This window comes from Nannospalax galili, unplaced genomic scaffold (genome assembly GCF_000622305.1).
Source record: "Nannospalax galili isolate Female #2095 unplaced genomic scaffold, S.galili_v1.0 scaffold281, whole genome shotgun sequence".
NCBI lineage: Eukaryota > Metazoa > Chordata > Mammalia > Rodentia > Spalacidae > Nannospalax > Nannospalax galili.
Window position 1 is genome coordinate 4,784,887 of NW_008349068.1, and position 17,421 is coordinate 4,802,307.

General features: G+C 44.6%; 1 long non-coding RNA gene across 1 annotated transcript; it reads left to right on the top strand.

Moving 5' to 3' along the window:
- Positions 1–941: 941 nt before the first annotated feature.
- LOC108491456 lies at positions 942–16,673 on the top strand. The gene is made up of 3 exons (XR_001872763.2): positions 942–1,406; positions 1,878–2,046; positions 15,973–16,673. It is a non-coding gene; the product is annotated as an uncharacterized LOC108491456 (long non-coding RNA).
- Positions 16,674–17,421: the final 748 nt, after the last annotated feature.

Here is a 17,421-nt window from a genome sequence, read left to right on the forward strand (position 1 = left end):
TAATGACTCAGAAGGTAAAATGCTTACTGTGCAAACATGAGGACCCGAGTTCAGATTCCCAGCACCCACATAAAAAGATGGGCACAGCAACATGCATCTGTGATCCCAGTACTAGCTAGGCAGAGACAGGAGGATCCCTGGGGCTTGATGGACAGCTTGTCTAGCCAATCAATGACCTCCAGGTTCAGTGAGAGAATCAGTGTCAAAAATAAAATGAAGGGACCACAGCTCCAGCTCAAAGGAAGAAAAATAAAGTAAAGAAGCCATTAAGGAAGACATCAGATATTGGCCTCTCATCTCTACATGAGCATGTACTTCACATATACACACATACTCGACATGTGCCAAACAGGAACACATACACATATACCAAATAGATAAATAAAAATGAAATAAATAAAAATAAAAGTAGGTAAGTAAAAAAAGTATGAGATAATGAGAAATCTTATAGTTACTCTTGGTTTGGTGTCAGGGAGGCCTCACTGAAGAAAGCTGGAGATGTGTCAGTGTAGATCAAGTCCATAAACATTGGGGGAGTCCTTTAAGCAGAAGGAAAAGCAAGTGCAGAGGCCCCTGAGGCCAAAACATGATGTTTCTGAGGAACAGAAGACTTTGTCTGGAGCAGAGTAAGGGTGAAGGAGGCAAAAGACACAGCATGTTGGGCCTTTAACCCAGGATGAAGAATTCAGATTTTATGCTAAATATACTAAGAAAGATATTCTTCACTTTCATATCAGGAGAGTAACAGCAGCCTGATTAGATGGATTCCCCTGGCTGATGGACATAGAGTTCTTGTCCCTGGTAAAAGGGGGAATAGTGAAGGAGCTGAGTCAGTTAGGAAGCTCCTGTAATGACTCAGACTGTGTCTGGGCTGTAGCCATGGTGATTAAGAGGAGTATGTTTTGGAGGAGGAAGTGACAGCACTTGAGATGAACTGGATGTGGAGGTTGAGGCAGTTGAGAGAGGAATCCAGGTAACTTTTCAGTCTTTACTCAGTAACAGGAGGCTGGACCTTCAAGTTTGTGATGCCTGCTGACAGGTAGGGCCAAGTATGTGGAGGATATTGGCCTGTTGTTCTGGAAGGGGTCAACAGGAGGAGTAAAATGGGGGTCATAGGCATGAAGGTGGCACAAGCCTTGGACTAGATAAGAGCACTAGAGACAACTAGAAAAGACAGGAGCCCAGGACAGAAACCTGGGACACCCCAGCATTTATAGGTTAGATCATTGAGAAGGAAGGAGCCAACAGTGGGGCCTAGGAGAGAAATGGCCAGTTATTAGCAAATGGGGAGGTACATGGAGCGCATCATCGAAACCAAGAGAACGGAGCAAGCATGGAGGGCATGAGAAATGTGCCAATGCTCCAGAAGATATGAAGGGAAGGACTTCCTGACACCACTGAATCTGGTAAGCATTCAAATGTCCTTTGCCCCCCTTGGGGCAGTAATAAATCACAGAGTGTAAGATGGATTGTGATATTCTTTTTGAAGTTCTTGCTCCTACAGCCATCTTCTTTGGATAGCTAACAGTACTTTGTACCAAACCCTATCTCAGCTCCTCTTAATCCAGTTCATTTCCAAGCTTTATGACTCTCCATAGGCCCCAAAATATAATGACCCATCAGGGTAGTGGATATCTCTGAGAGCTGTAAGAGCCACAAGGGGCAAGAATGGTGTCTAGCTTGTCTATGCTCTATCCCAGCTCCTAGGATGATCTTCAGCCAAAAGAAATTCTTACAAACATTGGGTATATAAAGAAACAGTAGTGACTTCTCCCTTATACCCCTGTGGATGGACACAAATCATTTTGTCAACATTCCCCATGCTGAAGCTTCTCTGTATGGGGGTCCTGCCTTATTCTTTAATCTTTCTTGGATAGGATACTGTTGCTGAGGTCAGCTCACCTATCTTGCTGCTAACTTCTTGGATTCAGCCTTCTCATCTGTTGGCTTGAGAGCCTGTCCTGGTGACGTGCATGTGCCATGTCTACAGTTGGGATCAGTTGCATTGAGGACCTCATCACCCAGGATGCCACTTTTAAGATTTCTGTAAGTATTCATTGTTGTGGAATTTTTCAGCTGCTCTGTATTCAGTTCCCACATGTGCATGGTCTGTACAGCTGGATAATAGGATGAGCTTGTGTCAGCTTGACCCAAAGCATTGTCTGTCTAAAAGTCAAGGTGATATACCTGGTCCTGATATCTGGGAATGTGCACATGACTTGACATCTAAAGAGCATTTCTTTAAGCCTGAAATTCTGTCCTCAGAGTTCATGTGTGACTATCAAAGTTTTTGCTTACAGTAGCTAATTTAGACCCTTCTCATATGAAGGCATTCAGTAACCATTGCAAATGGACGAAGAACAACTCAGCTGGTAATCGGAGTTCAATTCTGTTTTCTGGGACACAATTAGGCATTAGAAAGCAGAGCACTGGAAATTTAACCTTATTTCACCTGAGTAAAAGGTCAAATTTTAATCATCAGGGTTTTTTTTTTTTATTCCAATTTTTAAAGGCTTTGGTGATTATTCTGAGATTAACTCTGTAACTATTTTGCAACTGCCATCTACTGTGAGGGACTGTATTTACTTGACCTGTGAAAGGAAATTATCACAGCAGCAAAATCAGATTTCAGCTAAAGTCAAGACACATATTAAATCTGATGCTTCACAGCTGAACACAAGCCTCCCTGCTCCCACCTCCCGGCTGTGTGCAGACAGACACTTAATAAACGCTTTTGATGAAGGTCCCTCTGTCTTAAAAGGAAATTAGATTGTTCTGACAATATCTCCTCATCACTAAACTGCTGGTTATTATCCAGCAGACTGTGATCCTCTAGGTGTTTGCAAATTGATTGCTTCATGTTTTGCATTCCTCTATGTCCACACATCGAGGGTGAGCGGCCACCTGTATAATTCCCAGTGTAGGTGATGTGACGTGTTTGTCCTTTACAGGTCTTTGGGAAGTGCCCAAAGTGTGTACAGTGGCATGTACACAATACTTTTGCTTTAAAAGAATCCATTTGTATACATATATATATATATATAATTTGAAAGTATGTCATTTGCATATACAACTTTTGATTTAGATTTTCTTAAGTTCCACATTGACTTAATGTTGAATTTATTGACACCAAACACAAATAGAGGAGCACTGGGTAATGCTTGTGTTTACAGAGGCTTGCAAGCCAGAGCAGATTCATTCTCTCTTTAAACAATATTGTATTTATCATTTTTATTTTATGTGTATGAGTGTTTTGTCTGTGTGTATGTGAGTGCACCATGTGCATGTAATGCCAGCAGAGGCCAGAAGAGGGTGTTGGGTCCCCTGGAACTGGAATTATGGATGGGTACTAGGAATCAAATCCAGGTCCTCTGGTACAACAGCAAGTGTTCTTAATCACTGAGCCATCTCTCCAGCCCCAAGATTCATTTTCTTATGGAGTTTAACATCTAGGTTGGCGCTATGGATAAAATAAGGAAGTATTATGATGCAGAAGAAATGCAATGGCCTTTCTGGATAGGAACATTTTAAGCTGACATATTGGAGGAGGAGGAGGAGGAGGAGGAGGAGGAGGAGGAGTGAAGGTGGTGAAGTAGCAGCTAGTGGTCCACAGAGTCCACAGGCTGAGGAGCAGGTGGCGTCTCCAGAGGAGCAGCTCAGAGAATTCCCTGTTGGTCAAAGCTCAAAGACAGCAGCCGATAAAATGTAAAAACCTAACACCAAAGGCCTGAGGAGGAGGAGGGGGGGGTGAGGGGAGGAGGAGGGAGGAGGAGGAGAAAAGTGACAAATGCAATGGCCCTGTGGTAAGAAAAGGCTTAGTTTGTATCTGGATTTAGTAGAAAGCAAAGGGAAATGGATTTCAGGAAGAGGGTGAGATGAGAAAGGTGAACATGTTGTCAGGTACCTTATGGACAGACATACACCCCAGCTTGTCAAAAATCGTCATGGTTGAGATTTTCGTCCGGAGGAGGAGGAGAAAAGTGACAAATGCAATGGCCCTGTGGTAAGAAAAGGCTTAGTTTGTATCTGGATTTAGTAGAAAGCAAAGGGAAATGGATTTCAGGAAGAGGGTGAGATGAGAAAGGTGAACATGTTGTCAGGTACCTTATGGACAGACATACACCCCAGCTTGTCAAAAATCGTCATGGTTGAGATTTTCGTCCCTGTGCAATTATGGATAGGGCCTCCTTTCACTCTCAGAAGTGGCCTGGTTTGCATGATATACAGTCATACTTCTTAAAGGGCAAGTCAAAGAGTTGGGATTTTATGATATATGAGACAGGAAATCATTGGGGGTTGTGGAGTAGGGATGTGAAGACTGGATTTATGTTTTCAGATCATTCCACTCGTAGTCTCAAGGGGGTCAGATGTGAAGGTGGAAAGTGCTAGAGAAAGGCTATTATAGTGGCTCAAGGAATAGTTGATCATCCACAGAGCATTTCACTTGAAGATGCATTGTTGGTAAACAACAATCTATCATCTTCTTTTGGAGAACCAGTGCTACTTCCAATAGGGACACATGGAGATATACTGGTTAGAACCCTCTCGTACCCCTTCTGGGCTCAGCCACTTAGTCCTCAATTGGCAAAAGTTTTAGCTGTGGAGGGGTCATATCTGAGTCCTTGTACAGGCAGTGCTGAAGGGTACTACCATGCTCCCAGGGGCAGCACACATTCTAATTGATGGTCATTGCAGGGATACAAGGCTGCATCCTCTTACCTAAATTCAGAAGGTCATGCCATCTCTGCAGCTCCTGGTGGGATGCTAAGGCCTCTGTTGCAGCTGCAACAGTTCACGGTTCAATTTTCCTTCCCCATACTGCTAACCCTAACTTCCCCACATGTGTTGGCCCATAGAGGACACCCCCAAATCACCTGTAGGCTGATACCCACTGTAGAACCTAGGGTCTAGGAGGCCTATGACTCCAGTGGTAACACAACTTTCTTTTAAAATATATCTTTGGTGCTTTCTGTTCTGGACTCTCCACATCTAATCAAGAGTTCCCCAGGTGCTGTTCTGCTGGGTACATGACAAATCTTGTCCTATTGTCTTTTGTGTTCTTAGAGGATTGAATCACCTACTTTGTTCTGACAATTGTGCCTGTAAATGGTTGCATTGGTCCATGATGCTGCACCCTCCCTGCTTTCTATTGCATCCCAAGATTTCAGATCTTATAAAACAACAGCTCTTCCTTAAATACCTTGACTTTCTATTACCTACATCTAGTTTCTTCTTTTCATACTTGAATTATTTCCTTCGGGAAGGTGAAGATCCAACAAATTCTCTTTTTATCTCTTTTTCTTTTCATGATATTTTTCCTAGTGTTTCTATTAGTAGTTTGAAATGTATTGAAATAAATGACAATGGGGCTCTATTTTTTATTGCCGATTATCATTGAAGATACAATCTACCATAGAGTAAATCGTGGTCTCCCCACATCTCACTATGGTCAACAAAATACTGGTGCAGGGTCATTAGAGAAAACAGGAAGAGTTGGTCATTCTTTCAAACTAACAGCCAAGCCTTCCCTCCCCCACAGGCAAAAGGGGAAAAAAAGCATACCAAGCTTAGGGGGCATGAGGCAAGAAGGTAAGGGATTTTTGTACACTTCAGGCCATGGGGCTTTGCCTATGCATTTCATCTGGCAAATTCCCTGGTCTGGGTTCTAGTCATCTAGCCATAAGAATTCCTATCCCTACCTCTGCTCATAGTAAAGGCACATGGGAGAAAAAGAGTATCTCCATACACTTAAGCAATTAAATTCTCTCATTCATTCATTTAGTACATACTTTGGCCATCTACCATAGTACCATCTACTACACTCAGGAAGCACGACGCTAGGCACAGAGCATCCCACGTCAGTCCTGTCCACTGCTAGTTCAGATCCTCAAAGTCCATCAGAGGCCTATGAGTTAAAGGCTTGGCCCTCAGGATGATGTCATTAGGAAATGATGGAGTCTTTTAAAAGTAGGGCCTAGTGGAGGTGTTTGAGTAACTAAGGGTGTGACCTTGAAGGGGACTGTGGAGCCAGGCCCTCCTCACACTCCTATGCTCCAGGAGGTCAGTGGTTTTGTTTCACCATTCACTCCTACCAGGCATTCCTCACCGCAGACCCAAAAGTAATGAAACCAAACATTCATGGATTACAACCTCTGAATTGTGAACTGAAGTAAACTTTTTCTCTTTATGAGCTGATCCTCTAAGGTATTTGCTACAGCAGTAGGAAGGAGGTTAACACATCTTCCACCTCCAAGCCTGATCTGCAACATGACTTTCAGTCCTGAATCACACGGCAAAATACCACAGTAGCCCACTATTACTTTTTCTTTTGATGATTTTCATTCTTTCATTAAATTTCACATTTCTTCTATTTCAGCTCGCCTGCCCTTCTACTGTGTGAATTTTCAATCTTCAATTAATTTACCAAATGATGGGGAAATTAAGCCAAAAAGAACATTTTTTTTCTTAGTTGATCCAGAACAAAACAATGTTCTCAATGCTTTTCACTATTTCACTCTTATTTCTAAATCATTGGATTCTATTGTATGCTCTGGTCACTTCCAGTGTGTGTGGTAGAATGTTCATGGAGATCAGTTAGAACTTCATGTTGTGCTACTGGATCAGGATCTCCATGTAGTCTCTCAGAGCCTCAATTTCCTATAAATGGAGATAATATCTATCTACCTTAAAGGATTCCATGTATCAGAAGGAAGCTTCGAACCATGCAGGACACAGTACGCATCTGTCTATAAGCCTTTTCTCACTTGCAGATTCTCCATTCTTGCACCCAACAAATAAGCATCCATTCATACTTAGATTGTGCAAGGCTCTGTTTTAGGCTCTGGACTCACAAACTGAACAAATGGAGCAGTGTACCTGGTGTTATGTGGGCTCTATTCTAGAGGGAGCAGGAGGCCATGAATGAATAAGGAGAGCAGGAGTGATACATGATAGGATTGAAGTTGATCAGGAAGATAAGATGGGAAATGAGAGAGGTCTGCAAAGTCTGCTTGATGTGGGATAGTCAGAGCTGGTCTCCGAGAGAGCAGCAGCAGAGCTAAGATCGAAATGACAGAGAGGTAAGCCAACCAAGCATCTGAAATCTGAAAGGAGAGCTTTCTAGAAAGACGGTGGAGCTAACAAGAGCCCAAAGGTAGACCGGAATGGCTTGGAAAGGTTCCTATTAGTGAGAGGAGAGAGGGAGACATGGGTATGCCTGCTGTGGGCAATTTGGGTCACAGTAAAGGGCTTGTGTTTTATTCTCAGTGAAGAATTTAAAGCAAAAGTGTAGGAGGGGGTCAAAATCTGATTTACATGTCTCTGAACACCATGGGGGGGGGGACAGCAAAAGAGTGGCCATTTAGAAAGCCGTCATAGTCCTCTAGCGAGAGATGCTAGCAGTGAGGACTGAATTGGGACTGATAAGGATGGAGAGGTAAGCGGATGCTAGATGTCTCTTAGAGCCCACAGCACTTGAAAGGGGATTACCTAAGGAGGGAGCTCAGGAAGGGGTTGGGGGGGATAGAGCAGGATTCTGGCTCCTCACTTGAGCCAGGGCACAATAGAGCTGCAGTTAGTCACTGAAACAAAGGAACCATGGGGAAAGAGCACATGAGGGAACCATGGGGGGGAACACATGAGGGAACCACGGGGGGGGGGGGGGGGGGGGGGGGGGGGGAGCACACTGGGGAGGACGGGGACACATGAGGGAACCATGTGAGAGGAGCACATGAGGGAACTTTGCGGGGGTGAACACATGAGGGAACCATGGGGGCGAGGAGCACATGAGGCGGGGACGGGGACACATGAGGGAACCATGTGAGAGGAGCACATGAGGGAACCATGGGGGGGAACACATGAGGGAACCACAGGCGGGGGTGGGGAGCCCATAAGGGAACCGTGGGGGGAACACATGAGGGAACCATGGGGGGGAGCACATGAGGGAACCACGGGGGTGGGGGGGAACACATGAGGGAACCATGGGGGGGAGCACATGAGGGAACCCGGGGGGAGGAGCACATAAGGGAACCATGGGGGGAGCACATGAGGGAACCTGGGGGGAGGAGCACATGAGGGAACCATGGGGGCAGCACATGAGGGAACCATGGCGGGGAGCACATGAGGGGTCTAGCAGAGGATTCTAAGGAAGAAGGGCCAGTGGAGAATAAAAGGCAAGAGAGTGTTAAGCAATGAGCATGTGTTTCACATGTCTTGTAGCCACAAAGACTCCAAAGCAAACCAACATGCCCCATTGCCAACCCAAAAGCCATTCCAGGATTCACTTCCAAAAATGTCAGCATAATGGGTTGTACTGAGTCTTTCTCCTCCTCCAAAATAAGATGCATGTCAGTCCTAGTGCCTGGTCTTTCCCGATGTTCCCCCTTGAGAGCTAGTCTTTACAGAGGTAATCAAATTGGAATGAGGCCCTTCGGAAGGGTCCTCTTCTAATGTCCTTATAAAAAGAGAAAATTTACACACACACACACACACACACACACACACACACACACAGAGGCAGGGGCGGGGAGGGAGTGGAGAGGAATAGTATATAAACATGAAGGCAGCAATCAGGGTAATGACTCAAGAGGAACACAATCCTCAGCAAACCACTGGAAGCTGAGAGAGCGGCATGGGATGGCCTCAGAAGGAACAGCCCTGGCAAAGTTAGCAGTGGGGGCCTTTGGTATTGTGCTCAGTATTTGAGAATAAAACTTTGTTTTTAGCACTTGTAAAAAAAAAAAAAAAAAAAAAAAAAACCCTTAACAGTAAAATTCAATGGGATGAAGCCAGGCTTGGTGGCACATGCCTCCAATCCCAGCACTCTGGAGGTAGATCTTTGTGAATGCATGCATGCATTCTGCCTAAGAACAACCCTGGAGGGGGCAGAAGGGCGACTGTCCACCCTGTTAGTCCAAGCTAGTAACTTGTTTGACAATGCACATACTTTGAAAGGCTCATCATTTGCTCTCCTGCCCCCACACAAACTTCTCATTCTCTCCTGAGTTTATGAAATTCAAAAGAAAATAAGACTTCTGTTTTTGTAATTGGAAAGTATTCTTGAAGTGATTTATCATTTGATAACAAAAAGCAGATAAACACAGATGTGTTCATTTTAGCTGACAGAGGTGACTACTGTCAGGATCCATGTGTGATTCATTACCAGGCATTACTAATAAAAACAGAGCACTTACATAGTGCCATGCACTCTCACAAACACTTTACATTGCTCACCCACATGCTCCTCACGATATCCTATATAGTAAGCTGTTCTGGGTCCATTTTACAGATGAAGAAACTGAGCTTTCTACTTAGACATAACCCATCCATTCATTAGAGCTCTTCTACTTCCAGAGCTCATTTAAGAATCTCAGTGGACAAAATCCTATTGGATCAGTCCATTCAATCAGCTATAGCCACAGGGCCTGGCCCTGCAGCTGCAGAGAGTGATGCCTCCTAAGCGCTCTATCACCTTTGTTTTTCTCAGAAAAACTCTCTGCTGATCGATTCTGTCACAGATAAGCCTGCCAATCCAATCCCCACCCTCCCATGGCCTGTCCCTGAGTATAGACGTCCCTGGTGTAATGATGCTCATGCAAGCTGTGTGTCTCCTACTGATGGTGATAGCTGATTGTAAGTGAATAAATGAGAATCTTGTCTGGCTCCTCCAAGAGAAGACAAATGGGCCCGAGTCGCCAGGCATATCTGATCAGAGGGGAACCAAGGCATCAGGAGGAAGCAGGAGATGGAGAACCATGTCTGAGTGTGCGGAAATGTAGCGGGCAGCTGCCTATTAGATAATCCAGAGGCCTCCATCTGTGTTGGGGGTAACAACTAGAAACCAGGAAAAGAAGCCACCTGGTCAAGAGACCAGAGAAACTCAGTCTAGGTCAAGCATTTGAAATGGAAAGAGAAGCCCTCCATGGGAGAAAAGGAAAAGAGGTTATGCTGCAGGCATGCTAGGCTTAAAGAGCCAGGCTGAGGAATTCTGCTTTGAGCACATGGAATCTATACCAGGCTTCTGCGGTTTGTGAACAGTGAACCAGGCTTCCGCAACACATATCAACATTTGCTCACCTGAGTATATAAAAGTGTTTAAAAAGCAAGCATCCAAGTCATTTCTCTTTTTCAAAGTGGAGTCTATTCCAAAACAGAACCAAACCTTACACAACTGTGTTTCTGCATAGTGTCTTAGCAGATCTGAGCAGCCTGTCATGGTGTGGGGCGGGAGATAATACCTTTGTTCATCCCAGCCTTGTGCACTTTGCAAGATCATGTCAGCCTACAAATTTTGCTCTCTCCTTTCACATGCTAGATTGACTAAAAACAGGTTTGAAGCATACTTCAAGAGGATAAAAATATTTTTGCATTAAAAATAGAACCTCCACAGGCACACAGACATTTAAACAAAGGGTAACCAAATCCTCTCTTCTCCCAGTTAACTCACTTTTAATACTGTCAGAAGAATGTAACTATCTTACACTAAATCAGAGTCTTTAGTACTAGTATAATGTGTTCCTGATTAACTTTGTCAACTTAAAAAAATAACCCTTATTTATGCCATTGTAGTAAAGGATTCCCTTCTTCCATAGAGCAAGTCCAGAATGAAAGTGGGTTGTTGCCATGGCAACAGAATACAAGGCAGAGAACTCAAAAAAGGGGGAGGTCTCTTTATCTCCAAGGCCAGAGCCATAAGAAAGCCACAAGCCCATGAGTGTTAGCAGCAAAGACAAGCAAGCTGCCCCAACTTCACATGACTGGATGGCCTGCTGTTGACCTGAGGTTCCCCCAAATTAACGGTTTGCATAATTCTAGATCATCCATTCAATAGAAAATAAAAATTCACTTATGTATTCACTGATGTATTTCCTAAATAGATTTCCTCCTTGTTCAGCCTGGTATTAGAAATTTTCTCAACACCTAACACACGGGTTCCTTACCACTAGAAGCTGCTTAAGTATATATTTAGCAATTATTGGTTTTCTTTTCCAATCAGATATTGTTGCATATTCTGAGGTAAAAAAGACAGGAACTCTCTGCTCAGCGCACTCACGGATGAGGAGACCAGTGTATATGGAGAGGTACGGACTCTTCTACCTCTGCCTAGGGCATCACGAGATAAGCACTCAGGAGGCCAGGTTAGAAGAATACAGACTGAAGAGAAAAAGGACGTGTGTGTGTGTGTGTGTGTGTGTGTGTGTGTGTGTGTGTCTGTGTGTGTGTCTATGCGATGCAACATGTGACTTGCGTCTCACAGAATGAAAAAGGAGCTAGGGTGCTCATGTGTGTGTTTTTGTCAGCTGGCTTTAGGATCGCTCCAGATAGCACAAGCCAAGTCCTCACTATAAAAGAAGTCCGGTCCAGTCCAGTCCACATACAGTAGTTCCTTGGTATTGGCCAAGAGCGTATAAGACTGGGAAGTTGAATGTTGAACTCTACACTGAGCAGTTGAGAAACAAAGAGGACAGGGAAGAGAGGGGCTCAAAGTCACAGATAGAGCAAGATGTGGTGGCACATACCTTGAATCCAGCACTCAGGAGGCAGAGGCAGGCAGACTCTGCATTCAAGGCCAGCCTGGTCTACATAGAAAGCTCCAGGCCAATCAGTAATACATAATGAGACGTGTGTGTGTCTGTGTGTGTGTCTATGCGATGCAACATGTGACTTGCGTCTCACAGAATGAAAAAGGAGCTAGGGTGCTCATGTGTGTGTTTTTGTCAGCTGGCTTTAGGATCGCTCCAGATAGCACAAGCCAAGTCCTCACTATAAAAGAAGTCCGGTCCAGTCCAGTCCACATACAGTAGTTCCTTGGTATTGGCCAAGAGCATATAAGACTGGGAAGTTGAATGTTGAACTCTACACTGAGCAGTTGAGAAACAAAGAGGACAGGGAAGAGAGGGGCTCAAAGTCACAGATAGAGCAAGATGTGGTGGCACATACCTTGAATCCAGCACTCAGGAGGCAGAGGCAGGCAGACTCTGCATTCAAGGCCAGCCTGGTCTACATAGAAAGCTCCAGGCCAATCAGTAATACATAATGAGACCCTGTCTCCAAAACAAGCAACAAAAAAGAACTTGCAGATAGGGAAAGGGCCACTGATAAGCAACGAGAGGATGACAAACTTCCAGTTTGGGTTTCTTCCTCACCTAAAATAAAGACTGGCAGGCTTCTTTTTTTTTTCTCCCACTGGCAAGACCCCATTCTGACTGACTTTAGTCTACATAAGTGATGGGGGGAGGGGAGGTTCAATAAAACAAATTTTTTTAAAGAAAAACCTAGAGAAGGTAGGCAGAGTTCTGCAATGATCAACACACCTTCCTTTGTACACATAGCTTATATGTTCACTGAGCTACTTTAAGCATCACTTTAGATCCTAGCAGCTGAGTACAGTTTCCTATTATTAGTGGTCATGGGGGGGGGTAGGTGAAAAACGGAAGATTTTTTTTAGAAAGATTTTAAGCAATATTTCAATGCCAGCACAGAGTGGCGGGCAAAATAAAACTGATAAGGCTTCCTGTGGAGATAGGATCATTTTTTCTGGCCCTCCTGGTCTCCCAGCAATATTAATTTTCGGCACATTCCTATAAAATAGGAAAGTGGCAACAGGTTGGGCTTCTTTTCCACAGTGGAAAAAGAAATGCCTAGAGAGAGGCATAAGGCCATAAGGAGCCAAGTCAGAGGGCAGAGTTTGGCCTTTCAGTCTCTCCTGGTTCTATCATCTAAGCCCACTCTAATGAGGTCATTGTCTTTAACACAGCCCTTGCAGATCACATCTAAAAGGAGGAAGCAAAGACCTGGGTAATTTTCCAGATAATTTCCTTAAAAGAAAAAAAGCAACCTCTCTTTCCTCCAAATTGTTTATAATTGATGCAATACAGGAAGTCTCGCTGCTTTTTAATGAGTTCCCAAACTCAAATTCTGCTATTTAATTTTTTTTGAAATCTGCATTTGCCCAAAATATCTCAGTAATTCAAGTGGAAAGGGACATTTTTGCTTAAATTATGAAAATGACCTCAAATTTATTTCATGTAGCTATGAAGAAGTGGGCACTGCTTGACATCTGAGCAGCAAGAATCCAGTCCTTCCCCTCACAGGGTCCCTTTGGTATTGGGACAGGGGCAGAAAGGAAACCCCATGCTCAAACTCAGCATTGCATTCCTGTCCTCTTAACACTGTGCCTGCCCATCGTTTACTCATGCTACTCAGCTTGTTTTGTGTACATTTATATGATGTGATGATTGAGCTGGCAGTGATGAGTCAAAGAAATGACTTTGTTGCTTGCTTTTTCCCCAAAGGACACATGGCAGTCCTTTGTCTGTTGCTGGTCTCTGTTCTCTACCATGTTGTGCCTGTTGGCCACCATTCCGCATGTTTTCCTTGTGTCTTTCTGCTCAGATCTTCCAGGATACAGCTATTGCCTCTGGATGCTTTAGTTCAGTGAAAACCTTGGTCTGCAATGTGGTCCACAGGTTGAACAGAAGGCTGGAGTCAGACCCAGAGTCTGTGGCAGGACAGTTTGCCTCTTAGGGGCTCAGAGACAAAAGCTTCAGATCTGGATGGGGAACAGAGGCAGTTCCCTCAGGCTGCCATGAGGGCTGTCCTGCTGCTCTGGGAAGTCAGAAGGACCAAGAACAAAAGATGCGCATCAGGCTACCCCAGTACCCAGCTGGAGCGCACTCCTATCCACTCACTGCCTCTACGGCAGGCAGCCAGCGCGAAGTCTTTCTCTTCTGGATTTACACATCTCTCAAAAGGAAGGGCCCCTGTCTGACATAAAATCATATGAAGACGTGATCAGACATGATTCCCTAAAATGTGAGACTAGTCACTAGGTTCCATCCAAGGCATGGTCTCTTAGTGGTTAAGGCAAGGAGGCAAGAAACACTGGGAAAAGCACAAAAGAGGGGGAAGGAAAGCTGGGTCTCTGAAGTCTTTGTTTCTCTCCCATCTGGCTGGAAGCCAGAGGCAAAGATCGAAGAGACCTATCCTTTGTCCACTGATCTGACAGTCATCCTGTGTTACCACTGGGCAAAATCAAAGCATAATGCATTCACAGGTTTATGTCCATCACTCCAGAGGAAATCTGCTTTCCTGTGCCTGATGGCAGCAGGGTTCCTATGCTGCTTTTCTGTTTTCAAGGTCATAACAAAATTAGGAGAGTTCCACTTTCTCCACGATAGGCTGTCATTGTTAGCATTCTCCTACTCCTCCGTGGGGACCCAAAGCCTGTGCACTGCAGCTTTAAGGGAAGAGCGAGCTCTTCCCAGTCCTCTATCAAGTCTGTTTAGATTTTAGGTTTCAGCATGTAAAATTTTAGGCCATAAATAATTCAAAAGCTATGAAGATGATTTTCTTCATGCTCATCTATCCCTACGTACAGCATCCCTCTTCCTTTCTGGCTTCTAACAAATGCTAATTTAATCAACTGGTTGTTCTGGTTGCCAACTCATGCCAGGCCCAGCCACTGTAAACTCAGAACTCTGTCATCTCCTTTGGAAATGAACAATAAAAATGTCTGGTCCTGATCTAACCACCTTTCTCCTTTTGATGTCCCTTGTTTCTTTCTTTTCCTCCCCTGCCTTCTCAAAAAGTATTCTTCCCAGACATCTCTCATGCTATACATTCGAGTGGCTCTCACGGCAGCCTGACCACATGCAAGGCTCTCAGCTGAAGGCAAGTTGTGCTGCCTCCCAACTGTCTCCACGAAACTTGGAGACTTCCCTAGGGTCCTCAGGGCAGCCCTCTAGAAAGAGCCTGAGCACAGCAGAGGAAGAGAAGAGGGAATCTGCCCAGGGTAGAAAGAAAAGTGAGGCAGATCAAGCCCTTGTCATCCACACTGTGAACTCTGCCATGTCAAGTAGGATACACATGTCAGGAAACCCATCAGCATTAAAAACATGAAGGAGCAGCTTTTCTCCCCAAACCAGAAGGAGTGGGAGCTCTTGGATCCCTGGGACAGCCATGTATGGAAGGCAGAGGGAAGGCAGGAGCCATAGGCACAAAGGCAGGGGTGGAGAGGATGAAACAGAAAGACATACTTCCCAAAAGGACCAAGAGGCACGAAAATACGTGGCATGCCTAGGTAGCCCCGTGGCCTATTTCCTTTGCCCCCTGCTCTTTCGATTCAGCTCTAAATATTTATCTTATGAAGAAGCGTTCTCTATCCCAACCCCAGAGGGATTCCTTTAAAATCTTCACTACCACGATCCTCCAAATATTTGCTTAGCACTAATATATAGGGTCCTCTGTGAGGAAACAGATCATTTGCCTTCTCATCTACAAATGCCTTGTAAAGAAAGCACTTACAGCATCCCCAGCACCATCTTGCCCATTATTTTGTTTGCTTTCTCCTCCTGACCTCCTGTAAAGTACACAGAGCGGTAGCTTTAAGCACGTTCTAAAGACAAAGCAGAGCTCCAGGAAAGGACTGGTGGTTGAAAAGCCAAATTGATGCTATTTCTACCAGACACTCATGCTGGCTAACAGGAAGGGGGCACATGGAGTAAGTTTACCTGCTGAGACACTGGACTTATGGTTTATTAAACAAATTAAACAACAGAGCATCAGAAGTTTAGGAAGGAGCTCACTGGTCTGGTACACTTCTTTTGGTCTTGTATTCAATGAACTGTTTTAGGTTTAATTGTACAACATACTCCCCACCCTCACCCCTTCCACATTGGATTCTACGGCTCTTCAATGTGAGGAATTTTCTGTCTTCCACAAGGCTAAGGAGAGGAGCTTGCAGAGAGCAAGTTCTAGTTTTCTGCTTGGTTACAAACTTACATTATTTTGAAGGGAACTGTTATGGCTGCCTCACTTTCCAAATCGCCCCGGTGGGACTGATTTCCACTGGGGTTGTTTCTCTAGAATGGCAGCTATGTCCAGGTTCCTTTGGGTTCTATTTTCAGGTGAGTGTGAGTGTACCTTTGACTGCATGGCTTTGTGACTCTCTTCCAATACTTTTTCTTTCCCTAGGAGGCTCCCTGCTGGCATGCAATGTGCAATGAGGATAGCACTTCCACTTTGGAACTGTGAGACTGAGAAGATACCATCAACTTCCTACAAGAAGCTGAGAAAGAAATATAAAGAAGCTCTCCGCTCTCTGGGCATCCTTAGATCATGGTGGAAATATTCTGTACTTCTTCCTCCTGATTTATGGTTCTACAACTTTGGGGTCATTGAGGTGCTGGGAAAGAATAGGCCGTGTAAGGGAGGATTCTACACCCAGCACACAGCATTCTAACCGGCTCTGCTTCCCAGCCAAGAATGGAAGGCGTGGTTCCCTTTGTCCTTATTTGACCAGAAGGCCAGACTCAGAATGCTGCCTCCGTGCCTGGGCTGGAGAGTCCTGACAAGTCGTAAATAAGCATTCAGCCTGGTATGGCCTCTTGGCTAAATGTTTGCACGGTTACTCAAATGAGGCAGTAGACATGAGTCAGGAGGGAGAAATAACCTCAAGAAAGTGGGTGGGGAAGCTTATCTGACTGGGACTGGGAGATGGTACTTTACTGAAAGAGATGCACAGCACAGGCTCCAGGGACAGACTGCGAGCCCTCCCCCTACACTGCGCCACCTGCCAGAGCCATTTGCAAAGCAGCTTGTAAGAGCAGCTAAGGGAACGAGCCACTTGTCCATCCTCCGTGCAGAAGGCCAACAAGGACTTTAAGCACTGCTGAGAGGGGCAATAAAAACACACTAAATATTGTATCTATTTAGAACACTCACTATTTGAACCAAGGTTATACACAAGCTGTGAACCTAGAGCTTTGGGATAACATTGAATCAGCAAGGTTAGGTCCACTAGAAACATGAAAAGATAAGTTATTGGATTCCAGTGTTTAGTACTCAGTGATCAGTAGATCTCCAGAGCTATCTAGTTCTATCTATCCTTGCCTTGCAGAGGTGGGCTGCCAGCAGCTGGTGACCAGAGGTTATTAAGCCTGCTTGGTACTCCTCGTTTTCTTTGGTGAGGATAATGAGAGTCTCTTCCTGCTGCTAAGCGCCGTGTTCTAAGGGTCTGAAAAAGAAGTATAGCTCCCCCATGAAAAGTATTGTCATTCCCAGTCCACAGAGGGTTGGCTCCAGCCCACCACCCATCCCGCCCATAGGTACCCAGTCCTCAGAGGCTCAAATCCATAACGTAAAATGGCATCGTATTTGCCTGTAACTACACACATCCTTTCATATGTTTTAAAACATTTCCAGATTAGTTATAACACCTAATCAATATAAATGCCATGTAAATAGCTGTTATGCTGTGTTGTTTAGGGAATCATGACAAGGAAAAAGTCTGTACAAATTCAGTTTAGTTGTAATTTTTTTTCCTGAACATTTTGAATTATAGTTGGTTGATGCTACAAAAGCAGAACCCACAGATGTGGAGGTGCATGCTGGGTAAATGAAGGAGCCTTCTTCCTTTTTAAA